At 40.6% G+C, this 13,024-nt stretch overlaps 1 pseudogene; it reads right to left on the bottom strand.

Moving 5' to 3' along the window:
- Positions 1-8,447: 8,447 nt before the first annotated feature.
- On the bottom strand, positions 8,448-9,403 carry LOC101326305 (TATA-box-binding protein-like; annotated as a pseudogene).
- Positions 9,404-13,024: the final 3,621 nt, after the last annotated feature.

Here is a 13,024-nt window from a genome sequence, read left to right as displayed (position 1 = left end):
TTTTTTCTTTTTTTCTTTTGCCCTACCAAGGTACGTGGGGAGTTTCTTGCCTTTTGGGAGGTCTGAGGTCTTCTGCCAGCCTTCAGTAGGTGTTCTGTAGGAGTTGTTCCACGTGTAGATGTATTTCTGGTGTATCTGTGGGGAGGAAGGTGATCTCCGCGTCTTACTCTTCCGCCATCTTCCGCCTTCCTCGTGTATGTATTTTTTACAGATCTTTTCCTGTAATTGATATCTAGTCTCATAGCGATGTGGTCAGAAAAGATACTTGATACAACTTCAGTTTTCTTAAATTTACCAAGGCTTGATTTGTGAACCAAGATATGATCTATTCTGGAGAATTTTCCATGAGCATTTGAGAAAAATGTGTATTCTGTTATTTTTGGATGGAATGTCCTATAAATATCAATTAAGTCCATCTTGTTTAATGTATCATTTAAAGCTTGTGTTTCCTTATTTATTTTCATTTTGGATGATGATCTGTCCATTGGTGAAAGTGGGGTGTTAATATCCCCTACTATAAATGTGTTACTGTCGATTTCCCCTTTCATGGCTGTTAATATTTGCCTTATGTACTGAGGTGCTCCTATGTTGGGTGCATAAATATTTACAATTGTTATATCTTCTCCTTGGATTGATCCCTTGATCATTATGTAGTGTCCTTCTCTGTCTCTTCTAATAGTCTTTATTTTAAAGTCTATTTTGTCTGATATGACAATTGCTACTCCAGCTTTCTTTTGGTTTCCATTTGCATGGAATATCTTTTTCCACCCGCTTACTTTCAGTCTGTATGTGTCTCTAGGTCTGAAGTGGGTCTCTTGTAGACAGCATATATATGGGTCTTGTTTTTGTATCCATTCAGCCAGTGTGTGTCTTTTGGTGGGAGCACTTAATCCATTTACATTTAAGGAAATTATCGATATGTATGTTCCTATTCCCATTTTCTTAATTGTTTTGGGTTTGTTATTGTAGGTCTTTTCCTTCTCTTTTGTTTCTTACCTAGAGAAGTTCCTTTAGAATTTGTTGTAAAGCTGGTTTTGTGGTGCTGAACTCTCTCAGCTTTTGCTTGTCTGTAAAGGTTTTAATTTCTCCATCAAGTCTGAATGAGATCCTTGCTGGGTAGATTAATCTTTGTTGTAGGTTTTTCTCCTTCATCACTTTAAATATGTCATGCCAGTCCCTTCTGGCTTGCAGAGATTCTGCTGAAAGATCAGTTGTTAACCTTATGGGGATTCCCTTGTGTGTTATTTGTTGTTTTTCCCTTGCTGCTTTTAATATGTTTTCTTTGTATTTAATTTTTGACAGTTTGATTAATATGTGTCTTGGCATATTTCTCCTTGGATTTATCCTGTTTGGGACTCTCTGTGCTTCCTGGACTTGATTAAATATTTCCTTTCCCATATTAGGGAAGTTTTCAACTATAATCTCTTCAAATATTTTCTCAGTCCCTTTCTTTTTCTCTTCTTCTTCTGGAACCCCTATAATTCGAATGTTGCTGTGTTTAATGCTGTCCCAGAGGTCTCTGAGACTGTCCTCAGTTCTTTTCATTCTTTTTTCTTTACTCTGCTCTGCAATAGTTATTTCCACTATTTTATCTTCCAGGTCACTTATCCGTTCTTCTGCCTCAGTTATTCTGCTATTGATCCCTTCCAGAGTATTTTTAATTTCATTTATTGTGTTGTTCATTGTTGCTTGTTTCATCTTTAGTTCTTCTGGGTCCTTGTTAAATGTTTCTTGCATTTTCTCTATTCTATTTTCAAGATTTTTCATCATCTTTACTATCATTATACTGAATTCTTTTTCAGGTATACTGCCTATTTCCTGTTCATTTGTTAGGTCTGGTGGGTTTTTATCTTGCTCCTTCATCTGCTGTGTGTTTTTCTGTCTTCTCATTTTGCTTATCTTACTGTGTTTGGGGTCTCCTTTTTGCAGGGTGCAGGTTCGTAGTTCCTGTTGTTTTTGGTGTCTGTCCCCAGTGGCTAAGGTTGGTTCAGTGGGTTTTGTAGGCTTCCTGTTGGAGGGGACTGGTGTCTGTGTTCTGGTGGATGAGGCTGGATCTTGTCTTTCTCGTGGGCAGGTCCACATCTGGTGGTGTGCTTTGCTGTGTCTGTGGCCTTATTATGATTTTAGGCAGCCTCTCTGCTAATAGGTGGGGTTGTGTTCCTGTCTTGCTAGTTGTTTGGCATAGGGTGTCCAGCACTGTAGCTTGCTGGTCATTGACTGGAGGAGGTTCTTGGCATTGAGATGGAGATCTCTGGGAGATTTCCACCGTTTGATATTTCGCCGTGGAGCTGGGAGGTCTCTGGTGGACCAGTGTACTGAACTTGGCTCTCCCACCTCAGAAGCACTTCCCTGACACCTGGCCAGAGTACCAAAAGCCTGTCATCCACATGGCTCAGAATAAAAGGGAGAAAGAAAGAAAGAAAGAAAGAAAGAAAAGAAAGAAAGAAAAGAAAGTTATTTAAAATAAAAAATAATTATTAAAAACATTTTAAGTAATAAAAAAAAGAAAGAAAGAAAGAAGAGAGCAACCAAACCAAAAACCAAACCCACCAATGATAACAAGCACTAAAAACTATACTAAAAAAAAGAAAAAACAAAACAAAAAACCTGGACAGACAGAACCTTAGGACAAATGGTAAAAGCAAAGCTATACAGACAAAATCACACACAGAAGCATACCCATACACTTTCACAAAAAGAGAAAAAGGGGAAAAAATATAGATCTTTGCTCCCAAAGTCCACCTCCTCAGATTGGGATGATTTGTTGCCTATTCAGTTATTCCACAAATGCAGGTTGATTGTGGAGATGTAATCCACTGCTCCTGAGGCTCCTGGGAGAGATTTCCCTTTCTCTTCTTTGTTCGCACAGCTCCTGGGGTTTAGCTTTGAATTTGGCCCCGCTTCTGCTTGTAGGTCTCCTGAGAGCGTCTGTTCTTTGCTCACACAGGACGGGATTAAAGGAGCCACTGATTCGGGGACTCTGGCTCACTCAGGCCGGGGGGAGGGAGGGGCACAGAGTGCGGGGCGAGCCTGCGGCGGCAGAGGCCGGCATGACGTTGCACCAGCCTGAGGCGTGCCTTGCGTTCTCCCGGGGAAGTTGTCCCTGGATCACGGTACCCTGGCAGTGGCGGGCTGCACAGGCTCCAGGGAGGGCAGGTGTGGATAGTGACCTGTGCTCGCACACAGACTTCTTGGTGGCAGCAGCAGCAGCCTTAGCATCTCATGCCCGTCTCTGGGGTCTGCGCTGATAGCCGTGGCTCGTGCCTGTCTCTGGAGCTCCTTTAAGTGGCTCTGTTAATCTCCTCTCCTTGTGCACCAAGAAACAAATAGGCAAGAAAATGTCTCTTGCCCCTTTGGCAGCTCCAGACTTTTCCCCGGACTCCCTCCCGGCTAGCCGTGGTGCACTAACCCCCTGCAGGCTGTGTTCACGCCACCAACCCCAGTCCTCTCCCTGCGATCCAACCAAAGCAGACCTCAGCTCGCAGCACCGCACGTCCCCACGGGTGAGCAGACAAGCCTCTCGGGCTGGTGAGTGCCGGTCGGCACTGATCCTCTGTGCGGGAATCTCTCCTCTTTGCCCCCCGCCCCCCTGTGGCTGTGCTCTCCTACGCGGCTCTGAAGCTTTCCCCCTCTGCCACCTGCGATCTCCTCCCTGAAGGGGCTTCCTAGTGTTTGGAAACTTTTCCTCCTTCACAGCTCCCTGCCACTGGTGCAGGTCCCATCCCTATTCTTTTGTCTCTGTTTTTTTCTTTTTTCTTTTGCCCTACCCAGGTACGTAGGGAGTTTCTTGCCTTTTGGGAAGTCTGAGGTCTTCTGCCAGTTTTCAGTAGGTGTTCTGTAGGAGTTGTTCCACATGTAGATGTATTTCTGGTGTATTTGTGGGGAGGAAGGTGATCTCCACGTCTTACCCTTTTGCCATTTTGAAGCTCCTCCCAATAGTTTAGATTTTGAAGGGCATACAGTGTTTGTCTGAATTATTCAACTCTACTGTTGTAGCATGAAAATAGCCATAGGTAATATATGAAAGAATAAGCCTGACTTTGTTCTAGTAACGTTTTATTTACAAAAACTGCCAGTGGGTTGGGCTGGAGTTGGCCTACAGGCCATAATTTCCCGACCTCTGGTCTAAGTGCCCCAGTTAAAAGGCAGATTGTCAGATTTCATTGATAAAAAACACTTAAGAGGGCTTCCCTGGTGGCGCAGTGGTTGAGAGTCCGCCTGCCGATGCCGGGGACACGGGTTCATGCCCCGGTCCGGGAAGATCCCGCATGCCGCGGAGCAGCTAGGCCCGTGAGCCGTGGCCGCTGAACCTGCGTGTCTGGAGCCTGTGCTCCACAACGGGAGAGGCTGCAACAGTGAGAGGCCTGCGTACAGGAAAAAAAAAAAAAACACTTAAGAAACTAGGAGTAGGAGGGAAATTCCTCAACTTGATAAAGGACATCTGTGAAAGCCCCACAGCCAGCATCATACTTAATGGTAAAAGACTGGAAGTGTTCCATCTAAGATCAGGAACAAGACAAGGGTGTCCATTCTCCTCACTTCTACTTAACATTGTCTTTGAGGCTCTAACCAGGACAAATAGGCCGGAAAATGAAATAAAATGTGTCCAGATTGGAAAGGAAGAAGTAAAATTATCGCTATTCACAGCTGACATGATCTTGAATATAGAAAATCCTAAGGAATCCATTAAAACACTACTAGAACTAATAAACAAGTTCAGCAAGATTGAAGAATATAAAATCAATATATAAAAATCAGTTGTATTTCTATACATTAGCAACAAATAATCCAAACAGGAAATTACAACAGCATCAAAAAGAATAAATACTTGGAAATAAATTTAACAAAAGTTCAAGACATATACATAGAAAACAACAAAACATCATTAAAATAAAGATCTAAATAAATGGAATGACACCCCATGTTCATGGATTAGGAGATAATGTTAAGATGGCAATACCCCCCAAATTGATCTACAGAACCAACACAATCCCTATCAAAATCATAGCTGCCTATTTTTAAAAACAGAAATTGACAAGCTGACACTAAAATTGATATGGGAATGCAAGGGACCCAGAATAGTTAAAACACTCCTGAAAAAGGAAAACAGAGTTGGAGACTCCCACTTTCTAATTTCAAAACTCACTATAAAACCACAGTAATCAAGACACTGTGGCATTGACATAATAACAGTGGCATCAACAGGCAGTTAGGTGTGAGTTTGAAGTCCGAGGTCATGGATTTAAAATTGAACTAGTTGACTCAGTTGTGAGATTTTTTCTCCAGCAAACTTTTCTTGCTTGAAGGCAGGCACAGAGAAGGTGAATGACAGGTTTCAGCTAGCATTTTGATGATGGGAGAGAGGGACAAGTGCAATAAATGCATATGCAAGAGAGGTTGTAATTTTTGCCCATGAAATCTAAAGGAAACAAGTGAAACCAGGCGATACATAGGTAGGAAAGATTTATTTTTTCTTCTAATTTTCAGGTAGAAGGGTGTTTTTTCCATAAAATTAAAATAAAATATAACATATAAACAAAAAAGTGCAAAAAGTATTTTGTGTACAGACTGATGAATTTTCACAAAGTAAACATACTCTGTAACCAGCCCCCAGATCAAAAACCAGAATGTGGCCTGGCCTAACTCTGCCTGATGATGCCACTATGTTTCTCTGGGAGGCTGCACTTTGTGTCTTCACATGGACACTATTTCAAACCTTTTTCTCTCTCATCAAGCCTCCCATATCTCCTCCTTTACTTTCACTCCCATCTGTTGGCCTTGATTTTTATTTTATTGAGAAAATAGAAACCATTACAGAAAACTCTCACTTCTTTCCACCAACAAGTCTACAATCCTATCTGTACTTTCACCCATGTTTTCCTCTTACTTTCTCTTACAACTGAGTAAGCATTCATCCTCTTACCAAAGGCCAATATCTCACATACGCTTTGAAGGTTATCCCTCTTACCTCCTAAGAAACTTGCTCTTTGACTTAGTTATTCCCTCTCTCTTTTGTATCAATTTCTCTGTTTCCATGCAATCATTTCTATCAGCATAAACCTCTTATACTAGTCCCATTCTTTTAAAGAAAAAAAGTTTTGAATGTAGGTCATCCTTCAGCCACTGTTCTGCTTCTCTGATTCCCTTTACAACAAAACTTCCCAATCCAGTTGTCTGTAGTTGATGTCTCCACATCCTCACCTCTTCATCTCTCCTCAGCCCACAATTTTCCAGCTTCCATCTCCATCATAGTTCTTGAGATACTGTTCTTCCCAAGGTCAATAATTACCTCAGTATTGCCAAGTTCAGCAGTCACTGCTTTGTTTTCATTTTACTTGACTCCTCAACAGCACTCCTTTCTTCTTGAAATATTCTCCTCATTGTTTCTGTATTAGTCAGCTCAAGCTGCCATAACAAATACATACACTGGGTGGCTTAAACAACAGAAATTTATTTCTCACAGTTCTGGAGGCTAGGATGTTCAAGATCAAGGTCCAACATGGTTTGAGTTTTGGTGAGGACTCTCTTCCTGGCTTGCTGATGGCCACCTTCTCACTGTGTCTTCATGTGGAGATATATATGTACATATGCAGAGAGAGAGAGAGAGAGAGAGAGAGAGAGAACGATCTCTGGTATCTCTCCCTCTTCTTATAAGGACACCAATCCTATTAGATTAGGGCCCTACCCTTTTGACCTCATTTAACCTTAACTTACTTACTCAAGACCCTGTCTCCAAATACAATCATGTAAGGGGTTAGGGTTTCAACATATGAATTTTGGAGGAACACAATTCAGTCCATAGTAGCTTCTGTAACACTAGTCTTTCCTGTTTTTTGTTCCTGCCTCGGCTTACTGCTCTACCTCTGGTTCCTTTGTTGGCTTCTCATCCTATAACTGACTCTAAATGTTGGCATTCTTCCATTCTCTTTATGGACCCTCTTCTCTTGCTACATTCTCTCCCTAGCAATGTTCATCAATTCTCATGGATTCAATTACCATCCGATGTTGATGATTTTCAAATTTGTATTTCCAGGTTTTCATATCAGCTGTCCATTTGAAATTTCCACTTTGATATCTCGTAGTAATATCAAACAACATGTTGAAAAGTGAAACTATTGTTTTTTTTCTACCAAACTTGCTTCCCATCCACAGTCTTCCCCATTCCAGTTAATAGCATCAGCATCCATCCACAATTTTTCTAGCCAGAAACTTATGAATTCCTTGATTCCTTGCTCTGAAACCTTGATTTGCTTTCCTCTTGCCTTATTCTTCCCTGAAACAGATACACCAGTCAATCATGCCAATTGTAGTGCCAACATATATCTGGAATCCACCTCTGACTTCTACTGACACTATCTTAGTCAAGCCACACATGAGTCACTACAACAGAATCCCAACTGGTCTCTCTGGTTCCATTCTTGCCTCATCTAATTCATTCTCCACTTAGCAAAGTGATTTTTAAAACTGTTAAATAAATCATGTTACTTATTACATAGATCTATTCGATAACTTTCTATTACACTTTGGATAAAATTCAGAGTCAGGTATCATGACCTGTTAAGGCCCTGCATGATTGCACCTCTTTATAATTCGACACCCTCATCTTCTGCCATTCTCCACGTCATGTACTCTTCTTCATGCACACTGGTCTTTTTCTCACTTTCTTAAACAAGGCAGTCCCTTTCCTATTTCAAGGTCATTATGTATGCTGTTCTTTCCATTTATAGTGCTCCCCACTGACTTTTCTCAAGGCAAACTCCCTAGATCTCAGCATGAGGATCTCTTCCTCAGGAGATTTTTTCTCACCTTGTTTTTTTTTTTTAATTTTATAAACAGCATTTAGTGTACAGAGTACTCTAAAGGAAGAAAAATATGTACAGCCATTTGTTTTCATTAATACATTTCTATTCTGTCCTGCAATACTGAAAAGGTGGAATGTGGCACAAAAATAACCCCTAGGAGTTACAAATTAGAAAACAACACTTTTAAAAAAGACTTTTACTTTTCTGTAGAAATATAAAAACTGTGGTTTATAGGGAAGAAATTAAACAAAATAAAGTCCAATCAATTGTTGAGGTGGCTTTAACACTTAAAGTTTTGTCCCTTAAACCCACTTGTCAACAGCAGTAAGTGTTTAAAATCTAAATATAAATAAATGGGCAGCTCTGACCGAATAGCAGCCCAGTTCGAGCAACTTACAGTAACACTTCAGTGTTCTCTGTGCAGAAATAATACCCCTTCCTGGCATTCTTATGGGGTACACATGCAGGAGAGCTTCACTTCATGCTGCAACCTACAACCGAACATCCATCCTCTCATCACATGGGGCCATCCACAACACCACTAAATGTACCAAAACTGATTTGTTAAAAAAAAAAAAAGCAGAAACTAACACATTATTGTAAAGCAATTATACTCCAATAAATATGTTTTAAAAAATTAAAAAACAAGTGGATGGGGGAGACAGGAATAGGTGACAGCCATTACGTTGTCTTCCTGAAACCCTTTAGAATAGGGTAGATGTTCTCAAAGGCTTCATAAATTTCTGCTCTGACTTTAGCACCTGTTAATATAACTTGTCCAGAAACAAAAATAAGGAGAACAATTCTCGGTTTGATCATTCTGTAGATTAAACCAGGAAATAACTCTGGCTCATAACTACTGAACTGTTGGTGGGTAAGCACAAAGTCTTCTAACCTTATAGGGAATTTCACATCACTGCTCCCCACCATGTCCTGAATCTTGAAGTCCAAGAACTTAGCTAGAACACCCAACTTCTGTACAACCCTGGCATATTTTCTTGCTGCTAGTCTGGACTGTTCTTCACTCTTGGCTCCTGTGCACGCCATCTTCCCAGAACTGAATATCAGTGCAGTGGCCTGGGGCTCTCTTATTCTCATAATTACAGCAGCAAACCGTTTGGGATTATATTCAGCATTCCCTGCATGAAGTACAGTGGTCTTTAGGTCAAGTTTACAACCAAGATTCACTGTGGATACAATATTTTGCAGCTGCGGCACAATCCCAGAGCTCTCTGAGGCTGGCGTGGCAGGGGTAGGTAATGGGGGTCATGGGGGAGGGATACAGGGGAGTGGTGCCCGGCAAGGGTGCGGTCGTTAAGAGTTTGTGAGTGGAAAAGCTGTGGTGTCTGACCCGAGGCTCCCTGGGTTGCCTGCTGGGACGTCGACTGCTGAATGGCTGCCACTGCCGCCTGCTGCTGCTGCTGCTGCTGTCTTCGCTGCTCTTCCAATAAAGACAGACTATTGGTGTTCTGAATAGGCTGTGGAGTCAGTCCTGTGCCATAAGGCATCATTAGACTAAAGATAGGGATTCTAGGAGTCATGGTACCCTGAGGGAAGGCCAGGCCCTGGGCATAAGGTGGGAGGTTGTTGGTCTGATCCATGAGGTTCATTTACTTCTTGGCAAATCAAAACCCTTTGGACTGTAAATCGCCTCAGCATTCAGTCTTTTCCTAGAGCATCCCCAGCACACTCTTCTTAGCGACTTCCTTAACTCTCTGGGTTATCTTCATGCACACCAAGAAACAGTGTTGCTTATTCTCAGAAAAGAGAGTTGTTTGTAGAATCTCCTCATTTTTTGGTCAAATCTGATATTTTTTAATATAATCACTGGAGTCACTGCAGAGATAACTCTCACCTTCTTATCAGGAATAATTTCCTCCATCCTTGCCTCCTATAACTCTATCTCAACTCCTTGATTGTTTCTTTTGTTAACATTTACAATTTACAATACTTCTATTCATGTATTTTGCTTTGTTTAATGTCAGTATCCTCCACTAGACTGCAAGCTCCATTTTTGTTTGTCTTGTTCACTGCTGATTTCTCAGGTCCTAGCCTGGAATAAAATGAACTCTACATAGATAATACTTGTTGAACCAAAAAATTTAAAGTAACAGGCATGAGGGCTTCCTTTCATAGATTTTGGCAGTCTAGCCTAATGGACACAGGAACCTCTGATATCAAATTCAGCCTTCCAAGCAATGAGTAGTCCTTCCCAGACCCACTTCACCTCTAAGGAGATTCAACATGGCTCTGTTTAGCCAAGGTCCTTTAAGGTCTGTGGAAGAAGGTTCTGAGCCTGGAGTCTATGAATAGGATTGGTGGTTTATGAAACCTCAGAAATTGTATATAGTAATTTGTGAATATGTTAATCTGTGTATTTTTCTAGGGAAAAATTCTACAACTTTGATCAGATTCTTAAAGGAGTTCATGACCCAGAGAAGGTTAAGAATCACTCACCGAAGGGTCTTTTCCTGGGATAACTGCCAGCCAGAAGTCCTGAACTGCTCTAATTAAAATGTAATTGGAGAATGTAGCTGAAACCACTATTTCCTTTGAGCTTTTCCTGGAGCTATGATCAGATCTGCTTGAGCCTTCCCTGGATTTGGGGTACATTTTTGGCATTATATAATGTGCCTTAAATCTTATCTAGTCATGCTCTGCCCCCTGTGACCCACATTGACCTGGTTGCTGTTTCCTGCCTAATCTTAGATTCTGACCAGACCTGCGCCAGTGTCACAACCATGCTGATATAACCAGCACATCCTTTTGTCTGACTCAGCTCTGTCAGGGATCTTCACTGGTCCCAGACTGATGGATCAGAATTATTATGTCATTGACCAAGACAATAAAGTAGGAGTGGAGGGAAAACTGATTCAAGAACTCAAGATCAGAAAGCAAATCTGATCATATGAGTCACATTGGGGCTTGTCTGATCATATGAGTCACTTTGGGGCCTTGTGAAATGCAGATAAAACAGATTCTATCCACCCTGACCTACTAAATCACAATCTTGAGGGGAGTGGTGGCCTGGAAATCTGTATCTTAACAAACTCCCACTGTGAGGTGAGTGTTATGATCAGGTAATTTTGGGAAACTTTATGTCTAAATTGCAATTCATCGGTTCATCTTGACACTTGACTTTCACAATCACAATTTATGACATTTTAATGATTGGAAATGTTCATATTTCACGAAATTAATTAGGTAGAGAATTTTGAACAGTGTATGAAGGCAAAGTTGTGGATTTAGTCTTAATCATTCAATTTACTCTAATTTATGTTCAGACTGAAATATTACATCTTCTCAGTCTGTGTCAAATTGTTCTGTAGCTGATTTTCATCAGGGTTCTTTTTAGTATGACATTGGTTTCCCCCAAATCTGAGGACCTTTAGGTTGTGGTTTACCCAGTTTATGCTCAGGAACTTCTTCATGAAGAATTTAAACATTCCTTTATTTAGCTTGTCTTTCACCACTATTAAGTCATCTTTGTATAAAGATCACTTTTATAAAAATTGAGCCTCATAACTCGTACTTTCCAAATGAGGAAATGGACACTCAGAGAAGCTATTTGATTCACCCAAGATCACAGAGCTGTTTAGTAGCAGGGTCAAAGCGTAAAGCTGTTCAGCTGTTCTGTGTTGATTGAGCACTTACTTTATCCAGGTCAATGAACTCACTGATGGGGATACAAAGATACAAAAGACTTGGTCCCTGCCCTCAAGGAAGCCCAGGTCTTCAGATTCCAAAATGAGTCAGGTATCCTGAAGATGCTGGTACACTGCTAATATCATTTGAACTTCATTAGAGAAAATTGTTTTTAATCTTGACTCATATTTATAAAAACAATTTTTGGGACTGTGGCAGGAGAAAGAGAGGTTATGCACTATTATCCTAAACACATGTTGTGTTTTTGGTCTGTACAGCACTTACATTTTCTTAAATTATCAGTTAAAATTGGGAGAGTTCACATTTAATATCTAGATTTATGGATTCTCTTTAAAAAAAACCCAAAAATCTGGCCTTACTGGACCAATGTTCCCTTGTGGCAGTAATTCTCTGGAGGTGAGGGACTGCTGCCAAATTTTTATGGGCTGGTGCTAGCAGTTCATATAGTTCCTAACCAGTACATTGCACACACTCCTATTGCCTACCCAACCCCTAGAGCATTTAAGTTTGCTAACCCTGTCCACTAACTTCTGTGGCTACCAGTTGTTGTCTGAACTGTTCCTGACAGCAGATGGCAGAAACAAGCTGTGTAATTTCCATTTCCCCTACAAGTAGGAAAGATGTACTGTAGCAACAATCGACTTCTGAAGCTTTTCTTTTTTCCTCTAAAAACAAAACAAAACAAAACAAACAAACAAAAAACAACCTACGGTCACTAGATTTTAGCTGAGTCATATTTTGACAAAGTAAGTGGTGAGAAAGGGATTTGGTGCCAATTGTAGCAACAATTGACTTCAGAGGCTTTTCGTTTTTCTTCTTAAAAAAACCCCTAAGGTCATAAATGTAAGACCAGATACTATAAAACTCTTAGAGGAAAACATAGACAGAACACTCCTTGACATAAAATGCAGCAATATTTTTTTGATCTGTCTCCTAGAGTAATGGAAATAAAAACAAAAATAAACAAATGGGACCTAATGAAACTCAAAAGCTTTTGCACAGCAAAGGAAACCATAAACAAAATGAAAAGACAACCCACAGAATGGGAGAAAACATTTGCAAACGATGCTACCGACAAGGGAATAATCTCCAAGATTTACAGACAGCTCATGCAGGTCAGTATCAAAAAAACAAACAACCCAATCAAAAAATGGGCAGAAGACCTAAATAGACATTTCTCTAAAGAAGAGATACAGACGGCCAACAGGCACATGAAAAGATGCTCAACGTCATTAATTATTAGATAAATGCAAATCAAAACTACAATGAGATACCAACTCACACCTATCAGAATGGCTATTATCAAAAAGACAACAAATAACACATCTTGGCCAGGATGTGGAGAAAATGGAACCCTCCTGTACTGTTGGTGGGAATGTAAATTGATACAGCCACTCCAGAAAACAGTATGGAGGTTCCTCAAAAAATTAAAAATAGAACTACCATATGATCCAGCAATTCCACTCCTGGGCATAAATCCTGAGGAAAACATGGTTCAAAAGGATACATGCATCCCAGTGTTCATTGCAGTGCTGTTTACAATAACCAAGATATGG

This window comes from Tursiops truncatus, chromosome X (assembly GCF_011762595.2).
Source record: "Tursiops truncatus isolate mTurTru1 chromosome X, mTurTru1.mat.Y, whole genome shotgun sequence".
NCBI lineage: Eukaryota > Metazoa > Chordata > Mammalia > Artiodactyla > Delphinidae > Tursiops > Tursiops truncatus.
This window is presented reverse-complemented; position numbering and strand designations above follow the sequence as displayed.